The sequence below is a fragment of the Lagenorhynchus albirostris genome, chromosome 18 (genome assembly GCF_949774975.1).
Source record: "Lagenorhynchus albirostris chromosome 18, mLagAlb1.1, whole genome shotgun sequence".
In the NCBI taxonomy this organism is placed as follows: Eukaryota; Metazoa; Chordata; class Mammalia; order Artiodactyla; family Delphinidae; genus Lagenorhynchus; species Lagenorhynchus albirostris.
Window position 1 is genome coordinate 531,419 of NC_083112.1, and position 21,085 is coordinate 552,503.

At 40.5% G+C, this 21,085-nt stretch overlaps 1 protein-coding gene across 9 annotated transcripts in view; it reads right to left on the reverse strand.

Annotated features, from left to right (window-relative positions):
* Positions 1-21,085, reverse strand: part of PSPC1 (paraspeckle component 1) — a 94,332-nt gene that overhangs the window by 11,533 nt on the left and 61,714 nt on the right. The window lies entirely within an intron of this gene.

The following is a 21,085-nucleotide window of genomic DNA, read 5'->3' on the forward strand; positions in this document are numbered from 1 at the left end:
CATAGGATCCTGATTCCTATCCTATGTACAAAATTTTACTCTGCTTGTACCAAGGCAGGGCACACAAACGTGTCTCCATCAGAAGATGACCTGCTTACCTACCCAGACAGCAGGCACTCCAGACTTTCTGCTGAGGTCCAGGTTTATGTTTATTGTTACCTCATGCCTATGAAATGTGTTTTGTAACATACCTGAAATATCAGCGCAGTAATACACAATTACAACTGAGAAATAAATACCCAGCTTTGGGCTCAATATTTTTAAAGTGAGGGTACATGACCCAAAGATACTGGAAATAATTATCCTAAATTGGCAGTTTTCAAAACTCATTTGGGTCTCAAATTCACCTGAGAATTGGATGAAGTATGACCCACCCCCGCCAAAAAGTACGTGCAAAAATTATGTACACAAAATTCTGCATGTGAATTAATCAGACTCATAGATTCCACTAATACGCCACAATGATCCAATAGGATCCATGGTCCCACTTTAAAAACCTTAAATATTTTTTCAAGCAAAGCATGCCATAAATCAACAAAAATTATCTCGCATATTATTTCCATCTGCAACTAGCATTCTTACACTGGTTTTATAACTGTATCACTTATATATACTTTGCCTTTGGTAAAGTTAAGGATGGACAAGAGAATAAATGGAACCATAAATCAAACTGGACAACTGGATTACTTAATTCTTAAAGACACAATGACACCAGATCTACTAAAAATTTTAATGGTCTTCTCAACTTTTCAAAAATGTGAACCTGAAAGTTTTACAAAGCACTAACTATGCTGAAATCTAGAAAGGTAATCTCCAGAACTGAGGAACTTCTAGTTGCCAAGAGTCTTTAAAAGGGTAGCTTATCTTAATCCTTTAATAGTAAAAAACAACCACTAGAGTTCTGTTTAAAGAGGTGGTACTATAAGTGGCCAGGTTTATTGTGCACTGGGTTGTAACCAACTCTAATAAGACAGTTACGGATGTGCTGATAACACACCCATTCAGTGATGCTCGTAATATGGAGTTAAGAACCTGGGAAGGCCTAGAAAGTTGATGCACTTTCCTATTTTCTGATCCTCAAGAACACCCAAATATGAAAATCAACCAACAACTGCATTTAAAGAAAAGGTTTTCTTTTTTTTTTTTTTTTTGGCTGTGCCACACAGCTTGCAGGACCTTAGTTCCCCGATCAGGGATCGAACCCAGGCCCGACAGTGAAAGTGCCAAGTCCTAGCGAATGGACTGCCAGGGATTTCCTTAAGAAAAGGACTTCAGCTGAAATCTTAAGCCATAACTGTAACAAATCTATGTGGCAAAAGTAGTCTGCTTTAAATTAATTTTAGGATAAAACTGAGTAAGAACTGAGTTCATGTTTGACTTCACCCTCTCATGCCAACACATCTGAACTAGTTGGTAAAAATGAAAAAAGAAAAGGCTCCTCCAACCACACCCTAAGACTTTTTTCATATAGTCAGAAACGTGAACGGCCAATACCACAGGCACTTTTCTGATGACTTTTCTGAAAGAATAAAACATTAAAACTACAGAAGGCACATTCTTAATGGTCAACTGTGTACCAATGTACCTAATATCTCATTCTCCACTGAGTACACAAGTCAATCATTAACAAACTACATAGTCTGTATCATGTAATATAAATTATATATAAATAACAGAAGTACACTCTAAGAAATAACTATGAAAGATAAATACTACAAAATTCAACAAGTATGGAGGCTGAGGAATACTCTACAAAAGCTCTTCCAATTACAACACATGAATTGTAAAAACCCAAGAAACAGGATTTTAATAATGACTCAAATTGAAAAATACCTTGCCAGAAATCAGCCTAAAAGGTAATGATCTCCTCTGGAGCAGACTCCCGTGATATCGAACCATAAAGGAACCACATTCTTTATTAGCTTGTTCTGCAGCAGGGCCTCCTTCTGAGAAACAAGTTCTGAAATTTGTAGGTATGGGGGAGGGGACGTCCACATGATCAAAGTCACCATCCGAGATCTTTCAACACACAACAGTGTTCACAACTGAATGTGACCCTCTGCCTTGATGGCAAAGACACAGACCACAATAGCGGCTGCTAAAGTAATAAATAAACCAAATGCTATTACTACAGGCAATTCACAACAGCCAAAATATGCGGTATACTTTGCACTGGAATAAGTTTACTTTTCTGTTACCTAACATTCTCTTTAAGCAACAAAGAATATAGAGAGATAGTTTGTGACTAAGAGAACAATACATCAAAAATTCAAGTCATCATTTCCCAAGGAAACTTGAAAAAATACCCATGAAAGCTGTAAACCTGTAAAACCCATGCTAATACAACTACAAGTTCTTCCTGCTTTTTGATGTAATACAATGTAATACAACTTAAACTGATGAACAAATAAGAAAATATCGGAGCTTCCCTGGTGGCGCAGTGGTTAAGAATCCGCCTGCCAATGCAGGAGGCACAGGTTCGAGCCCTGGTCCAGGAAGATCCCACATGCCACGGAGCAACTAAGCCCATGTGCGCCACAACTACTGAGCCTGAGCTCTGGAGCCCACGAGCCACAGCTACTGAAGCCCGCGTGCCTAGAGCCCATGCTCCACAACAAGAGAAGCCGCCGCAATGAGAAGCCTGCGCACCACAACAAAGAGTAGCCCCGGCTCGCCCCAACTTGAGAAAGCCGCGCACAGCAACAAAGACCCAAGCCATATATAAATAAATAAATAAATAAATAAATAAATACTTCCAATCGACTTAATTAATTAGAAGGCTGACAAATTTTCTCAACATGTTTAATTTTCACATGACTCTTTTGGGTTGAAAATCTGCAATAAAAATAATAACAAACTAAGGCTTTGATTTTCTATCAAATCCATGGATTTTCCACCCAAGTTATCACAAGTTGCCAGATATCACAAGTTCAATTATGTAATAAATAACTTCCGTCTTTCAGCTGGTATTATACAAAAATCCATAATATGAACATTCAATTTTGGATTCCCAATATCATCTGGCTTTTCAGAATTCTAATAAAGCTACCTAATCTTTTTTAAAAAATATCATAGGTTATACATAGATCGGTGAGTCTTACATCAGCCGGTAACGAAACCACACAACCTAGTTATAAACAGCAATTAAGAGCATGGTGAGTAAGAGAAGGGCAAATGTACTTCACAAGAAAAGGTCTCTGAATGGCCAAAAGTATATGAAAAGGTGTTCGACATCAGAAGGTACAGAGAAATGTAAATTAAACCACAGTGATATGCCTCCACACACAATAATGGCGAAGACTGACATGACTGACAACACTGACGCTGGCAAGGATCCATCTCTGCTCGAGGGGTACGAGGCCGCGCTGACTATGGAAAACTGCTTGGCTGTTTCTAAGAAACAAACACATACCCTACACTCAGCAACTCCACTCCTAGATATTTTCCCCATGAAAAATGAGAAGTGTGATTTGTAGAAGAATGTTCATAGCAGATTTATTCTTAATAACCCCAAACTGGAAACTGCTCCAAGAATATATCAACAGGAGACTCAACAGAGTGTGGCATATTCACTCAGTGGTAATAAGACACATGCAACAACATATGTGAATCTCAAAAACACTATGTCCAGTGAAAAAGGCCAGAGGCAAAAGTGTATACCTTGTAAGATTCCATTAGTATGAAGTTCAGAAATGAAAACTAACATATGATCAAAACAGACAAATTGTTGCCTCTGACACAGAATGGATGGACTGGAAAAGAGCACACAAGTTCCAAAGTTTATGAAAACTGAGGCTGTCAGTTTGTTTTGCCAAACAAAACTCACAAATTTTGCATAACAGGCAAGTCCGAATTTTTAAAAAGCAAAATTTTAAGTATTTTTAAATTAAAGAATCAGAAAAGAATTTATTTTAAAGTTCACGTAGCAACTCAAAATTAAGAAATAAGTACATAGGGTTTCCCTGGTGGAGCGGTGGTTAAGAATCTGCCTGCCAATGCAGGGGACACAGGTTCGAGCCCTGGTCCAGGAAGATCCCACATGCCGCAGAGCAACTAAGCCCATGCGCCACAACTACTGAAGCCCGCGAGCCTAGAGCCCGTGCTCGGCAACAAGAGAAGCCACCGCAATGAGAAGCCCGCACACCGCAATGAAGAGTAGCCACCGCTCGCCGCAACTAGAGAAAGCCTGCACAGCAATGAAGACCCAAGGCAGCCAAAAATAAATTAATTTTTTTTAAAAAAGAAATAAGTATGTAAGATAAGGTCATGTTCAAGTAAAGAGGTAAGAATCATCTATCACTGATAAATATTACGTAACACTGAAATCTGGAAAATACTGAAGAAACAAATCAAAGAGTGGAACTTTTTCTGTTTTAGGCACAAGGCACATTTATTTTTAAAGTTTCTTCAGCTTTGGGATTTCACTGTTGGTCCAATGGTTAAGACTCTGTGCTTCCACTGCATGGGGGCACGGGTTCAATCCCCGGTCAGGGAAATAAGATCCCACATGCTGCACGGTGCAGCCAAAAAAAATAAATAAATAAATTCAGCTTTATTGAGGGCAACTAAAATTTTCAGGAGAATAATTCACTGATACTACATGCCATCTTTTTCCTCAAAGGTCATACATAACATTTACTGTAGTTATCAACATAAAGTTCAGCAAAGACTCATATAAAATCTAATAAAGTACAAATTGATAATTTTATGAAACATAATTAGTGCCTCTAAGAAAAGTTAACATTAACTCAGTTTCAAAGGCCCAGACCTGTATCTATTTGCCATATCTGCAAGGCAACTGTGATGAGAGAAAAAAGGCCTTGGAAGTGAAAGATACCACTGAAAATTTTCAAACTGAATTTTGTCCCCAAATTCCTACAAAGGCATTTCTAGTTAAACAAACAAACAAACAGAAAGTAAAACTGTTCAAAAGGAAAAAACCCAGCAGCGTTAACATCTTGCGATCACCTAAGATTTCTCAAGTGCCCAAAACCCAAAAGGTTTTCTCAAAGAAAACCTGCCTCTGTGGTCGCATAATGAGGTTAAGTTTTAAAAACAAGTTCAACTACATCAACAAAAACTGCATTTTTAGTTCAAGATGACATGATCATTATGAACTTACATGTTCAGCGTCCACGGTTTTCTGTAAAAGTTCAATATTCCAAGTAAATTATTGCCACATCGAAGAATCCCACAGTAGTTATTTCACGAATTAACCATGTTCATATATAATGAAAAGGAACTAGAATGAACTACCAAATGATAATGTGATAATTATCAGATTTTTGATAATAAGTTTTTTTTTCAACATATACTTAAAACCACTTAAAAACAGCATCTACTGTTACTTACTTTGAAGATACCACGTAAATCAACAAACTAGGAAAAACATTACTGGCAGAATCCATTATGCGTTCATATGCAGTAAATAACATCACGATGTTGTACTGGGGAGAAACTACTCAAACACCAAACAAGTTTAATGTGAATTGTTGTGAGTTGATCATCTATTCAGATGTACTTAAATACAGGGTGAAAAACAGGTGCTGCGCTATGTCAGTGGGGAGGCCAGGATGCTCTTTGCCCTGGGCACCTTCTACCAAGCCCTCCTTGCTGGGAACTGCTTCTGAGTTAGTGTGTCCTGAATGGTATTTACATGAAAATACACTGAGGTGGTTAAACATTTTAATGCTTTGTTCTGAACACAAGATGCCAACATTTCATCTAAAAAAAAGGGACTGAAAAGTCTAAAAACGGAAGGGAGAGTTTAAAACAAAATCTTGTCATATATTTAAAATGCACAGAATGTCCTGGTTACTGATTACCAGAGTTTGAGAAATTACTAAGACTGTGCAAACCAGGCACAAAACCCCCATAAAATACAGTCATAAATCTCACTTAACTTTTTGTGACTCTACATCATTTGAACATGCAACACACCCGCCTCAGCAAAGCTCAGAGGCTGCCCCCTGTCCCACTGCTCGGCCGGGGACCCCGAGCCCACTCCTCAAAGACAGCCAGGACCTCCCAAGTGGTGTGGGTGCCTCAGAGCCCCCTCGACTCCCTTTTTTAGACCATATATGCTACTTCCCGCTTTCAGTCACCACGAAGGCTTACGAGAGCACTCAGCTTTGACAAAAAACTGTGTGATATTAAAAAATCTCACTTTGACTTAACTCCAGTGTGAGCCTGGAAAAGCTGCCTGTTCACAGATTCAACAAAATGCAGCGAGCACGTGCAATGAGGGCCCCCACGCCTTAGGGAATTCACAGCAGCATCCCTCAATACGGTGGTTCAGAATCACTGAATTCTAACAGAAGAAAATGGAATTCAACTGAAACTGTTCACGTTACTAATGCATGAGCACTCCTACTGCAGTAAAGCAAAAAAGAGTAGGCAGGCGTTTCAACAGACTCCCCAGAAATCAGTCTGGAATCAAAGGCACAAAATACAGAAGAGCCTGCTCGCAGCAACAAAGACCCAACGCAGCCAAATATAGAAAGGAAGGAAGGAAGGAAGGAAGGAAGGAAGGAAGGAAGGAAGGAAGGAAGGAGGGAGGGAGGGAGGGAGGGAGGGAGGGAGGGAGAAAGCGAGCTGAAATAACTCGAGTTTTGACCACTGTAAATTTGTGTGTGTGTGATCATCTAGCTATATCCAAATGACTGAAAAATAGGAAACTTAAATGGTATCTAGGTTGAAAATCAGACTCAAGTTTCTCCTTCCGTTTCCTGGCTACAGTTCAGTGGGGCCCATAGGTAACCTCCCTGTGTGTCTCAGGGGGCACCTGCCCCGAGCTGCCCTGAGCATTAAACAGACACCTTTTATTTATGACCATCAATGCGGTGCCCATCTACTCTCCCTCCTCTTCCGTATCCCAGTCATTAATAGCCTTGGTGGACCAAGCCCAGCTACCGTCCACCCCTCTGGACTGGTCTGAATGGTCTGCCTGCCCCCTGGGGTCTCCTTCAGTCAAGTCCCCGGGGTCGCATCACTGCCCAGCCCAAGCCTTTCCTACAGCTTCTCCTTTCATCACGTGAGCCTTGTGGCCTTGGCACATGCTGCTCTAGTCTTGTGTTCTCAATGGGCCAGAACGGCCCCAAGAGGGAGCAAATGAGTTAGATGGCAAAAATCTTAACTTCTTTTGTGTAAAGCACAAATACAGTATATAAACAGCTATTTGTGGTGCTGAAGTTTCACTGAATGGGAGGGTTGGCGGTCTCAATCAGACAAAAATGGGAAAAAAAGAGGGCTGAGAACACCCTTGGGCTGGTTCACTCCATTCCCAGCCACAATCCCTTCCTTGCTAAATGGTACGCCCTCAGCTTGAACTGGGCTCGCCTTCAAGTCCAACTTTCCAAGTCTCCTCCTCCTGTCACTCACATCAGCTCAGAAGCCACCTCCTGCCCGGGGAGGCCTCCCCGACCATCCGAGCTAAAATGGACAAATATGTCTCCCCAGTGATGTGCACTCCCAGCTGTGTCTACGGCCCTGGCCCAGCCACACCACGTGCTGGAGAACACTGCTCGCCTGCTCTAACACCCACGACACATGAGGAAACAAAACCACCTTTCCTCTCTGGTCACACCTTGGAGAGAGAACACTTCACAATGACAATGGATACTGGAAAAAGTGACCTGTGACTAAGGCGATTCCAATTTTTCAAATAGCAAACTGTACTCATTCAGTCCTTGGGTGTACAAAGTACACATAATTACTACTATCTTAAGAGACAGAAACTTTTTAATTAAAAAAATCATTTCATTTTGCTATGACGTGTTCAAATTTATATAATAATTCACTGAATAACAAACCATAATTCTTTGGGAATGAACACAAGTGTTTTTTTAATATTTTATTAATTCTAGGTAAAGCTAACTTAAAATACAGCTTAGAGACTCCACCTTTTAGGTGTGTAAATGAAGTATCTCCCCCTCCAGTATTTCCAAGTAATATAAGATTTAAAATTCAAAGTGAAATTTTAATATGAACAGCAAAGGGGAGGGGAAGGATTCTTCTAAAAGAAAGACTTTTCGATTCTTCCTATTCTTGATATTTAAGAAAGGAACTTCAAGTCAGGCACACCAATGTTAACAATATTCATTCCCATCGCTGAAGAACTGTAGAATTTTTTTAAAATGAAGATTTCTGAATTTGAGTCAAACACCCTCCTCTATCACAAAGAACACACTGAGCCATTATTAAACTCACGCGGTACCTCTAGTAAGGGAAACTGTTAATATTCACCACGTCATCTAAAACTCTAACATACAGAGAACTCTCCCCAGGACATTAACACAGTTTATTTAATGAAACAGGCATCTACTTATGTAACCTAATATTTAAAACACAAGAATTCTTGCAATTCTCATTAGCCAACTTTAGACTTCTTCAAGGCTCTCCCCAGCTCACTCGTGTAATTTCTCTTCCTAAACTTTTACTACTACCTGCAGTGATGCCATCAGTTCTTATCCACATCTGACCTTTACTGACTTTATGCCCTTGGCTGGGGACCAGCGGGAATAACGTTAAGTTCTCACTGTCCACAGTAAGGACAGGCAGCACAGCATCTAAAAAACATTAAAGGGACTTCCCTGGTGGCGCAGTGGATAAGAATCCGCCTGCCAATGCAGGGGACACGGGTTCGAGCCCTGGTCCGGGAAGATCCCACATGCTGCGTAGCAACTGGGCCCGTGTGCCACAACTACTGAGCCTGCACTCTATAGAGCCCACGAGCCACAACTACTGAGGCCACATGCCACAACTACTGAGCCCACGCGCCTAGAGCCCGTGCTCAGCAACAAGAGGAGCCACCGCGATGAGAAGCCCGCGCACAACGAAGAGCAGCCTCCGCTCGCTGCAACTAGAGAAAGCCTGCGCACAGCAACGAAGACCCAACGCAGCCAAAAATAAATAAATTTTAAAAATAAAAAACATTTAAAACACACATACCCGATGACCAAGTGATTCAACTAGTAGAAATTTTACGCTATAGACATATTCACACACATGCTCTATCTCATGTATCCAACAACATGCTATAAAGCATATAACGGGGAAAAACGAAGTATCAATGAAACACTGTCCCCAAAAGATCTGGTAAACATACCTAACAATGACCTACCAGTAAGTATAAGAAGAGAGAGGGATCTCTCTTATACTCACTGAATTAGAACAATATCCAAAACAGAATATTGGGAGGCAAATGGTAAAGTGTATACAGTGTGCTTACATATGTATTAAGAATGTACACAAATATGCCTGGGAATGCACAGAAACTTCCGGAAGGATACATAAGAAATTCGTAACCACAGCTGACCCTGGAGAGAGAAGCTGGGTGACGCGTAGACAGCACGAAGAAATTTTCACTGTGTACCATCTTTCATTTCCACGTTTGTGTACCAGATGCATATTATTCAAAAAATTCAAAAATATATTGAATTAGTTTATGCCATCAATAGTATTTGAAGGCTAGATGATTTTTATTAGATGTTAATGCTTTCTAAAATACAATGGTGTGCAAAGGATTATTTCTAGATCTCCAAGAAGGGCTTGAATGAGGCTACAGAACAGGGCCTATTTAGGTTAACTTTTAAACTTGAGGAATAAGAAAATAGGGGTTAATCCACCCCTGGTTTCCACATTGCTTCATGCTGGCCATTAACCAAGTATGAATAAAATGAGTAATTTGTATTAAATGCCCATTTCTATAAAATGCTTTTGTCTGTAATTAATGAATGCATTGGCAGTATTCTATAAAGCCTTAAAGGCTTCCAATATGAGACTCAGTCCACCAAAAGTTCCAAGGTTGACCTAAACAGCCATCTACAGATGTGTAAAGGGTGTACCAGCCCCCTAACCTCTATAATTTTTGCACTGGTGAACTATTTGTTCCATACTTTCATTCATCAACTGGTGCTTACTTTGTTGATGACAATCAGATTCTTGAGCCAAGACCATTTCCTAAGCAGAATGATTTTACATACGCAGCACCCTTTCTAGACATCAAAGGACCTGAAGACCTCAATCCTGACCTTGCTGCTCTGTTCTTACAGGTTGGTAGCACCAAAATTACCTGCCTTGGGGTTCAAAACCAGTCATTCTTGCCTGCTTTCTTCCATGTAACCTCCCCAACATTCAATTAACCACCCATATTCTGACTATTTTATAATTCACCGATACATCTTGATTCCTACTCTTCTTCTCCAATCCTTTTCCACATCTCAACTGGTTGTCCTGCCTGCAGTCTGAGTACAAAGCCATCCTTCCACGATTAATCTGGTTAACCTTTACGAAATACAAATCTCAGGACCCTCACTCTCTTGCCAAAAATCTACTAGTGGTTCTTTATCATGGAGTAAGAGCTGACTAGTTTTCCAGTCTCATTTTCGCTAACTTGTTGCTTCATACACCTTTATTAGCCCCCAGCCTTTGTTCATCATGGGCCCTCTCTGATACCGCCTGCTCCTAAAACAAGACGTAACTCATCCTGGAGATGCCACTCGGACATCTCTACCTCCCCAAACCCTTGGACACGCTCATTCAGTAATTCTCTCCTTGTGTTCTGAAGGGTCCTCTAACCCTCCTACCCTAAGCAACAACGTGCCCTCTCATTCATCCTTTGCAAATCCTTCCCAATTAGTTTATCTTATTTCCATTTCTCTTCTCCAAACTCCCTGTAACAATTTTGGACAACAGGTTCCGTGTGTAATACATCAAGTCTCCAAGTATACCCAGCTCTGCCACTGAACTGTGCACATAGCAGGTGATGTTTTAAAACGGGTAATGGGATACTAGGTAACCTACTCCAATAAGCCCATCACAACAAAAGACATTCTTTTCTGATAACAAGATTCCAAGACTTATTCTATATTCACACGTGCTTTCTTGAATTTTTCCTTTCTTCTATCTGCTTCCCAATTCATGCAGATGTAACACAAGTCTCAAGTTGATTATTAAAAGGTGCTACCCTGCTGGCGTTCACCCCCATTTCCTGCACTGTCCTTTAGTTACTGTGCTGGATTCTAACCGAGAGAGTCGAAGGTGCTCAAGAACAGAAGCACCTCGTGTCTACCCCACACTGGCTGCCTTGGTCTTAAAAGAAGCAAATACTTTCTGAATGTAGCTGATAGACCTTCTTCAGAATCAGTGATTCAGAATCACCAGCGACTTTCAGCGTATACTAACCTAGGCTCTTTCCAAATATAACAATAATATATTCCCTTACAATTCATTCGTGGGCCCTATACATTTTTAAAAAATCATTTTATTTTATTGAAAAATACAGTATTAAGTTATCATAGGACAGCAACAAAATGTGTACATTAAATTAGCATTTTAATACCTATGTTATTTTTAATGATGTGATCAAATTCCTTTTAAAAAAGCAACACGCATTGTAGCACTAGCACCCATGCTGCCTGCGTGTATGTGTGCTCACAGGCCGTCCAAAGGAAAAGAACTGTTTAGGGACAAACAGGAAAAATATTGTAGTTAACTGTCACAACGAATCCTCCAGTGTTCATTCAATGGTAACCTCACCGAGAACACATACGATCCAGAAAAGCACTGGAGCTGAAGGGGCCCGGTGTCAGTGTCGCCACCGCTGTTCTACCAGGGACAGCTCAGGTGGAAGCAGAAAAGGGAGGCCTCCAGAGGGGAGTCTAGGGTGAGGAGGGAGCCACATAAAGACGGTGATGAAGAATAATGGAAACTGAGGAAATGGTAAAGATAAAGGATGCTGGGGAAAAATTTATGGAAAACTTAAATCGTTCAAACACCTAATTAATTGGTCTTAAAAACCAATTCTTTCTACACTATTAAGTATATAGAAAATTTAACCATGGTTCAAATAAATGTATTAAAATATATTTGTATTTCAAATACTACATATTAGCTTATAGAAAAAATTAATTAAAAGTCTGTCTAGGGCTTCCCTGGTGGCGCAGTGGTTGAGAGTCCGCCTGCCGATGCAGGGGACGTGGGTTCGTGCCCGGGTCCGGGCGGATCCCACATGCCGCGGAGCGGCTGGGCCCGTGAGCCATGGCCGCTGAGCCTGCACGTCCGGAGCCTGCGCTCTGCAACGGGAGAGGCCACAACAGTGAAAGGCCCGCGTACCGCAAAAGAAGAAAAAAAAAAAAGTCTGTCTAACTCGGCCTGGTTACACTTATTTGACTCCAATAGAAGTCAGACAATATATATACAACTGTAACATGCTGATTATTAACCAAAATGGCACCATAATGTAAACTAGAAAAACTTTTCAGACCTTTCCAAATATTGCATTATACATTTATCTCCCAACTTTTCAGCAGCTATGAGGTCAAGGAGAGAAAAAAATCTCAAAACAGAAAACTGCTTCTTGCAGGTCCCCAGACGATGGAAACCCCACGCTTCCTAACTTGCACACATTAATTTGTATTCACTGTAAAATACCTAGTGAGGAGACTTACAAGAATATACTATGTTTAGCAAACAAAAGGCAAAACCAAAATGCAGGAACTAAGTACTATCTATGATATAATTAAGAAAAGGGTTAACCTATGTTCTAGAAACATTTTAAAGGCAACCCAGAAAAGGAAACAATGCCTATTTCATAAGTAATTTTTAAAATCCTTCCAATCCACCCAACTGAACAGTAATAAATGTTAAGCAAAAGACCACAATAATGGAAGCAAACAAGTAAAAACAGGATAGGGTGGAAGGGAGCCAGGAGCCTTAAGGACCCCTCAGAGTACGGAAAAATTACACACACTTGAATAGAAATTAACACCACCAAAGACCGAAAAAGAGAAAAGTTTCTTCAAACTATGTATTACATGCTTTTTTGCCTTCGGTTCACACTCAATCAGAAAAAACCTGACTCTCCTGGAGAGAACACTTTATAAACTGCTTCCATTTCTCCCCAATGCCTGAGGGTCCGGTCCTCCAGTGTGCAGCTCAGCCAATACACAAAACATGCCCTGAGAGCTCTCAGGTTGAAAGATGTAAGAGCCCCTCGAGCACTGTTTCAGTTGTGAGACGCTTGTCCTTCATACCACCAACCCCACCTCCCCTCCCCTCTACCCAACCCAAATCACTCCCTTTACTTTTGCTCTCCTTCTTTCTCCTCATACTTTCTTCTCAGACATATTTCTGTGGAGACACATGTAAGGGTACATACGTACGCTCCCAAATTCTACTAAACACTGGGCCTCCCTCACATTCTCTGCTGGCTCTTCTTGCTCTGAGTCTCCACTATGATGACAGCTGTCTAAGAACTTGCATTTCTCCCCCTGGTTTCTCTCACCACCCACTTGACTTCAAGCACACAGTATGCAGGGACCAATTCCACTTTCTTCATTATTTATGCACAGGCTGAGACAAAAATTGCTCAATAACCGTCTACTGAATGAATAAGCAATCTGGGATTCTTGTCCACACACATTAGCTGGTACTGAAAACTCAAATTTATGCCATTACTCCCTATTTTCCTCCTGGATTTTTCCTCAGACCAGCTCAAGACATGCAAGTGGCAACTGTGCTGAGATGCTGGGAACACTGATAAAAGATGAATAAAATGCACGCAGAACACAGACGACTGCCATACACTGAGAAAGCGACAGGAACGAGGAGGGGTGGCATCCAGCTCTGTGGGATTGGAAATGCTCTTCCTTAAGGGACCTTGGGAGACAGAGGAGACAACTCAGTGCTCATTGAGCAACAGACAGAAGGTCAGTGGGGTTGGAAACACAGAGAGCACATCCAGTAAAGCCCTGTGGCCTATGGATTTAATTCAGACGGGAAGTATTGCATTTGAAACAGCAGAGGGACTTTCCAGAAGGAAGCACAAGATACTACGTGCAGAGTAAGTCCAAGAGCGACAGTAAAAGCAGGACCAGATAAGAGGGTCTTGTGGTCACCTTCAGTGATAGATGACAGGGCCTTGAGAGGTCACTGTTTACCAGGTACAGAAGCTTTATACAGTTTTTAAAACCCCGACAAACCACTGTAGTAACTCAAAACCAAAATATTACAAAACCCAGCGGACATACGTTCCCTCTCCTTAGAGCAGCTACACCCACCCCCAGTCCTGAACACTTACCTTCCGTGTCTCAGCGAAGGGCATCACCACCAGCCCAGCACCCAAACCAGACGCTACAAGGCTACCCTGCATCTCCCTCTCCCACCAAATCACTACAGTCGCCCTCAGTATTTGCAGGGCACTGGTTCCAGGACCCCCTCAGATACCAAAACCCAAGGATGTCCAAGTCTCTTCTATAAAACGGCACAGGATCTGAATATAAACTGTGCGCACCCTCCTATGCATTAGGTGTCTTCGGATCACTTACGGTACCAAACGCAATGGAAATGTTATATAAACAGCTGCCTGTGGCAAATTCAGGGCTGCTTTTCGGAACTTTCTGGAATTCCCCTCCTCCCCTCCAAATTTTCAATCGACTGCTAGTTGAACCCGTGGATACAGAACCCAGGGACACAAGGGCGACTGTGGTCTGTTAAACATGCTCTACATGTGACATGGTTCTGTCTGGAATCTGAACAACCCTCACAGATACCAAAGATCCTTCCCAGCAGCGTGTGCAGCTGGGGGCGGGGGCTGGGGAGTGCACCGGTGGTCTGTGTGGTCTACCGGCTCTATTTACGACCCAGCCACTCCTGCGCTCAGAACTGTCGCGACTCCCACTCCCTCACCTTCTCAGTGAAGTCCAGACTCCACAGCTTGGAGCCACCTTCACTTCCCGGCTCTTACCTGCTCACTGACGCCCCAGCCTCGTCCTCACCACCCACAGCCCTCCCTCCCGCTCCCACCTAAAAACCTACAATGGGCAAGTACTTACTCACCTTCAAGACTCGCTCAAAAGTGGTCATCTTAGTGAAATCTTCCCAGCGTGAGTGGATATTCGCTTCTGGGTTTTCAGAGCATTTCCCAGTTGCTTCATTACTACCACCTGGTCTAAAGGTTTGATTACAGCTCTACATATATCCATAAACTCCAAATCCCAAGAGGGCAGGTGCCATGTTTTGTTCATTTTTGTATTCCAGTTAGTAAATACAGAGTCTGTCCTACAGCTGGTGTCATTCACTCATTCACTAAACAAGCATTTCATAAGGACTTGCTAGGAAATGAGGATAAATCACTAAATGATGGATAAGGTCCCTACTTTCTCAGAGCTGACATCCTGGATTAAATTAAGTAAATAAATGAAGAAGAAAATTTCACACAAAGTTTTAGGAGAAATCCTGTATGACAATAAAGCTTCTTCAGGACTTGTAATATTAAATATTTTATGAAGAGAGTATCATAGAAAATAAAAGAAAAGCTACAAAATGCAGGGAGTAAAATGCAGACAATGTGTACAACTACTTCTTGAGAACTGGGAGCTCTGCCCCGTCGGCCACTCCCATACAAAACACCAGCTAATCACCCCACAGGAAAGCAATCTCCCCGACACCTCATGGTGAGCATATACTTAGCAAACCCTAAAGTTCAACCTCAAGTTATTCATTTTAAAAGATAAAAATAAACAGATTCAGGGGCTTCCCTGGTGGCGCAGTGGTTGAGAGTCCACTTGCCGATGCAGGGGACACGGGTTCGTGCCCCAGTCCGGGAGGATCCCACATGCCGCGGAGCAGCTAGGCCCGTGAGCCATGGCCGCTGAGCCTGCGCTCCGCAACGGAAGAGGCCACGGCAGTGAGAGGCCCGCGTAACGCAAAAAAAAAAAAAAAAAAAAAAAACAGATTCGTAATTACAGACCATGTAACAAGATTAGGGGATTAAAATCATGTAAGGAAAAGAATAAAATCGGGCAGTTACTATCCTATCCTAGACCAGCATTTCCCAGAAGAAAAATAATGTAAACAAAAGAAAATTTAAATTTCTTAGAAGCTACATTGAAGGGGGGAAAAAAGCAACAGATGAAATTAGCTTAATAGTATACTTTATTTAACCAAATATACCCAAAATATTATCATTTTAACAAGTAGCCATATGAAAAATTGAGATATTTTACATTCTTTTCTTCATACTAAGTCTTCGCAATTCTGTGTATATTTTACACATCTAATTCAAATGGTAAATTTTCTTCAATACTTATGTGTATTTAGATTTCATTAAAGATGCAAAAGTAAATTCACATACCCAAGTTGTTCCGAACATGCTTAACACTGTATTGATAACGGAATTTAAGGTAATTATAATACAATTAAAACCCAGCCCCAGCCTCACCCATCCCGTGGCAAAGGCCCAACAGCGGCCTGTGGCCGCCACAGGAGTGGGGCTCCTGCAGTCAACTGACTGCACCACCCAGCCCACGACAACTCCGTCCCATCGACACGGACTACATCAAAGAGGATGCTGTCCCTTACCTCCTGAGATAGTCATTTTCCAGTCTCCTTATCTAAAACAGCCGTCATTTTCTCTACCCAGATGACCAGGTGATAAGTTACCTCAATTATCTGTCACTTGGTTTCTCCAGGTCTAGAATGCAAGTGCCAGGGAGCTGAGGGCTGGTGTGCTTCGTGCCCAGACCACAAGATACCACTGCCAACACGGCAACTGTTAAAACCAGTACTGTTTTACATGTTGCTAAATTATTTAATGTGTATTATACTTATATGACCTGTAGAAAAAGAATGACTAGGAACTGGTTGTGACAGGCACTCTTCTTCCGTATTGTTCAAGTAACTGCAAGATAATTCAAATTATCAGATCTGTATTTTTAACCCAGAGAATTCATCCAGTCATTGGTCTAAAAGATCGTAATGTGAATACCTTAGCTTACCTTACCTCTAACACTAGAGGCACAAATACTAGGATATGGATTAAATGTACTATTCTTCAAACATAAGCACATTACACTGCAAGGCAGAAATTAAGAATGTGAATATGTATTTTCTATACTGTACTTCCCACCCCCCAAATCTGGAGCAAGAACTTCTGATCACCCTCTTACAAATATTTTACAAGATTTAATGGCTCCAGACAAAGGTCCATTAAGCATAATACACAGCTAAGAAGCAAAAAAAAAACCAAGGTCTTTTAAATTTTCCTAATAAATCATCATGCATAAGTGGAAGTAGCAGCAACAGATCATAACCCTTTTACGACTCCCTAGAAGAACAGTGGTGGGGTGCTGAATACGGGAGGGTGGAGGCAGCAAGAAGGACAGGGAAATCACAATCTGAGTCAGAAAAATTCACTATGTATAGACTGGAAACAGAAATGCAAGACAGTTTCCTTCTTCAAAATTTATCATTTTTCTGCATTCATGTGCCCAAAGATAGTTAAGCACCGACTTCTGCAGAGATATAATTCACTGGAGTGTCCAAGTACTGCCACAGGACTTCAAATCATATTTTGGTTGAAGAAAACTAGTAATCGACAGTTAAACAAGAAAAACAAATGCATCTAGAAATCTATCCACATAAATTTGCTTTAGAGGATGGATGAAACAAAGCTTTACTCTCATTATCCTGCATGAATTCCTGCTGGAAAATAGGCTAATGAGTCACCTTGGGGTAGAAGCTGAGCCTCCTAAGTCCTGGACTCCCAAGGAGCAAGGAATCTGAATCCTTAATAAAAATGAGGGCAGGGTCTGTGGATGAGAGGACTTCCTTGATCACAGATAACATGCCTTCCCAGAGCCACACCCATTTCTGTCTCACAAAAACAGAAAAATGCTTGGTCAAAGTGGATTTCCTGGTGTTAGGGTTAGTCTGTGGGAAGCGGGACAGAGAGGCGCCCAGGAGACAGCTGGGTTACAATAAGAAACAAGTCTCCACACTTGTTTTCTATGCACTGATACTCTTAGCTAACACACACCACAATGTTTTAGAAACTATCTTCCAAGATATTTAGAAGGCTGCAAACCAGGCGATTATTTCTTTGCACTACCACAGTCACAATTTTTTTTGAAGAAACTACTTACTGTCAATATATTAACTATGTGCTCTCATTATGGACCAATTTCGTTGTTTCAACGTACTACGTGATTTTGAATAGACTTTCAAACACATATATACGTTAGCATAAATCCTTGTAAAGTCTCACAAGGCAGGTTATAGCTCTTTACAGCTTAAAATTACTTAACAATTCCCATTTATTGAACTCCTCAGTGGGCATTACTTTCTAAAGTGAGTAACGAAAATCGAAGCTGCAAAGCAAAGGAAATTACATTTAATAAATATACTCATGGTCTTAGAAAATGTATTTATCAAATCTTTATCCTCAATCTAGAAAAGCAAAAGACGAGCTCACACAAAGGCCATCATTTTAATCCATCAAAACAGTGTCATATTTACCAGGATGGTAGGCCAAGGTCAGGCGTTTTCTAGCACCTTCATCTGGCGCACGCGTGTTCCGATACACTAACACAAAAACAAATCAGTGCACCGTTTCATTCTCATACTGGTAAGGAGAGTTGAAAATCAGTTAAGTGAAAAACTTTACAAAATTTTCAAAATGTATTTATATTTCTCTGTATTCCCTCTTCACTTGAATTAACTAGATTTGTGAACACAACAATAAAATCCCAGTTCAAAAAGAGCATTATATAATAAACACACATTATGTCTAAGACTCAGCACTCAATAGCCATGACATAGCCTGGTCAAGAATAATGGACTTTTTGCAGTTCTTGCCAGTTGGCAGTAGCTGGGAGAGCTTGAGAGTGTTTTGGTTTGTCTCAACAACTGGCCAGGGGTCCTACAGAATGCACAACGTACCAGGACAATCATGTATGTCACCACTAACGAAAATCAACCAACCAAAAACGTTACTGTGCCTCTTTAGAGTAACACTTTAAAAGCAGAGGTTCTCAAAGTGAGGTCCCCAGACCCAACGTATCGGTATCACCTGGGAACTTGTTAGAAATGCCCATTATTTAGCCCCACCTGAGACGGGCTGAATCAGAAACTCTTGAGGTGCAGCCCAGAAATCTGTGTTTTAATGAGCCCTCCAGGTGATTCTAATGCACACTTATGTGGGAGAACCATCAATTCAGAGGGACATCCACGGCTCCTGTATTTTAATTTAAAGCAGGGATTTTTTTCCCCACTGTTGTATCTCGGCCATGGAAAGGGTCCAGAATGCACTAGGCCCTCTCAGTACAAAATCAGTACAACAAATAAATGAGCACAGTGAGATTCTCAATGACATGGCTCCCCATAAATTCTTTATGACTGAGAAAGTACCATTTTGTAGACAATTACTCCAACTATTACGCTCAGTTTGCTAAACTGTTGGCTCCATAGTTACTCTTTTTAAGATATTCTAACCACATCCATGAAGATGTAAATGTTCTAACCAACTCAAAGAGTGAACATTATAGAATAAACAGCCACTGAGCAAGTTACTACTGCCCCCAACAGTAAAAAGATCAGAAATTATTAAAAGAGAATCACAATGTCAAGTTGTTTGCTTTTCTTAATATATAAAAACCCAATGCCACACTTGTATCACATTTGATATGAATTTACATTATATAATAATTTAAATATACCCTGAGGAGAAATTAACTAAAATTATTCTGGCAAAATGTACAATAAAATAAGATGGTTTCTCTATTTTCATGTATTACATAATATGGATAATTTGCAGAAAATAAATTTTTTAAACAAACACACAAAAATAAAAATGTATGTAACTTGGGCCAAACATGGCAAAGATAAACATATGCAAAATCTCATTCACAGAAGTCTGGTTGGCTGACATTCTGCATAAAAGAAGTCAGAACTCCAGGAAGAAAGTGTCTTAGAGATCCAGTCACAAAAATACGACATGAAACTTGACGGATTTCTGCGGCTACTCATTTAAGTTTTTTATACTACCTCATATATATAAATTTTCTACCTTAAACTGAGATGTATAACACATAATAAAAATGAATTTGATTTTGAAATGACAATTTCAGAGTTGGAAACAAATTCCAGGTATAAACATCAATTCCAAAACCTTCAATACCACCACCACACTTACATGGACCATCATTTAAGACATACAAGATCCACTTACATTATTACTGAAGGAATCAATGAAGAGCTCTTGTATTTAATGAGTAACTGAAAACTATACTTTTTAAAAAATAAGGAATATTGAAAACAAAAAATCATGTATTCAAACTAAATACACATCTTAATTCTACCTAATCCTAATAATTCGAGTCTTAATTTTTAGACAGAAGTACCTTGCATGAAATTTGGGTGATTATACTCTATGAAACAGAATTGACATTTTACTTACAAGCAGAATACCATTTCTTTTGAAATTCATTACTTTAACTCAGAATGACAAATTTACACAGTAATTCTAACTGAAGATTTTTAAATAAACATAGTCAATAAAATAGAGTATCTGTTGCAGAGGGAGGAGTTGGTAACTATAACAAGTGATTTGAGCCAAATACAATATACTTGAAAAAGAATTTTTTTAAATGTGTATTATGAACTCTGGCTATATTACTCTAAGAAATGCAGTATCCTTCATCAAAAAAATAAAAGCTTCTCTTACTGAAATATCATTTAAAAAAAGTACACACTGCTAATTCCACCAGGTAAATAAAAATATAATCTAATAAGAAGTTTCAACCAAAAGGAATACTTAAAGATATTTATAATCTAAACATGGTTTTATACAAAAAGATAAAAAGTCAAATAATATTCCCAAGGGAACATAGCACTCTGGACCTTTAAATATTCAGTCATGTAAGATTCAAACTTCAACCAGTAATAATGTTATTCAGTAATCAAGGAAACAAAAGAAACTTTCAAAACATTTTTCCTACATTCAGAAGATAGTGCTATTGATTAAAAAAAGAACTAATACAATATATAATGCATAAATCCTGATTTTAAAGATCAGCAAACTATTTTAAAAAGTTATGATCAGGGGGCTTCCCTGGTGGCGCAGCGGTTGAGAGTCCGCCTGCCGATGCAGGGGACACGGGTTTGTGCCCCGGTCCGGGAGGATCCCACATGCCGCGGAGCGGCTGGGCCCGTGAGCCATGGCCGCTGAGCCTGCGAGTCCGGAGCCTGTGCTCCGCAACGGGAGAGGCCACAGCAGTGAGAGGCCCGCGTACCGCAAAAAAACAAA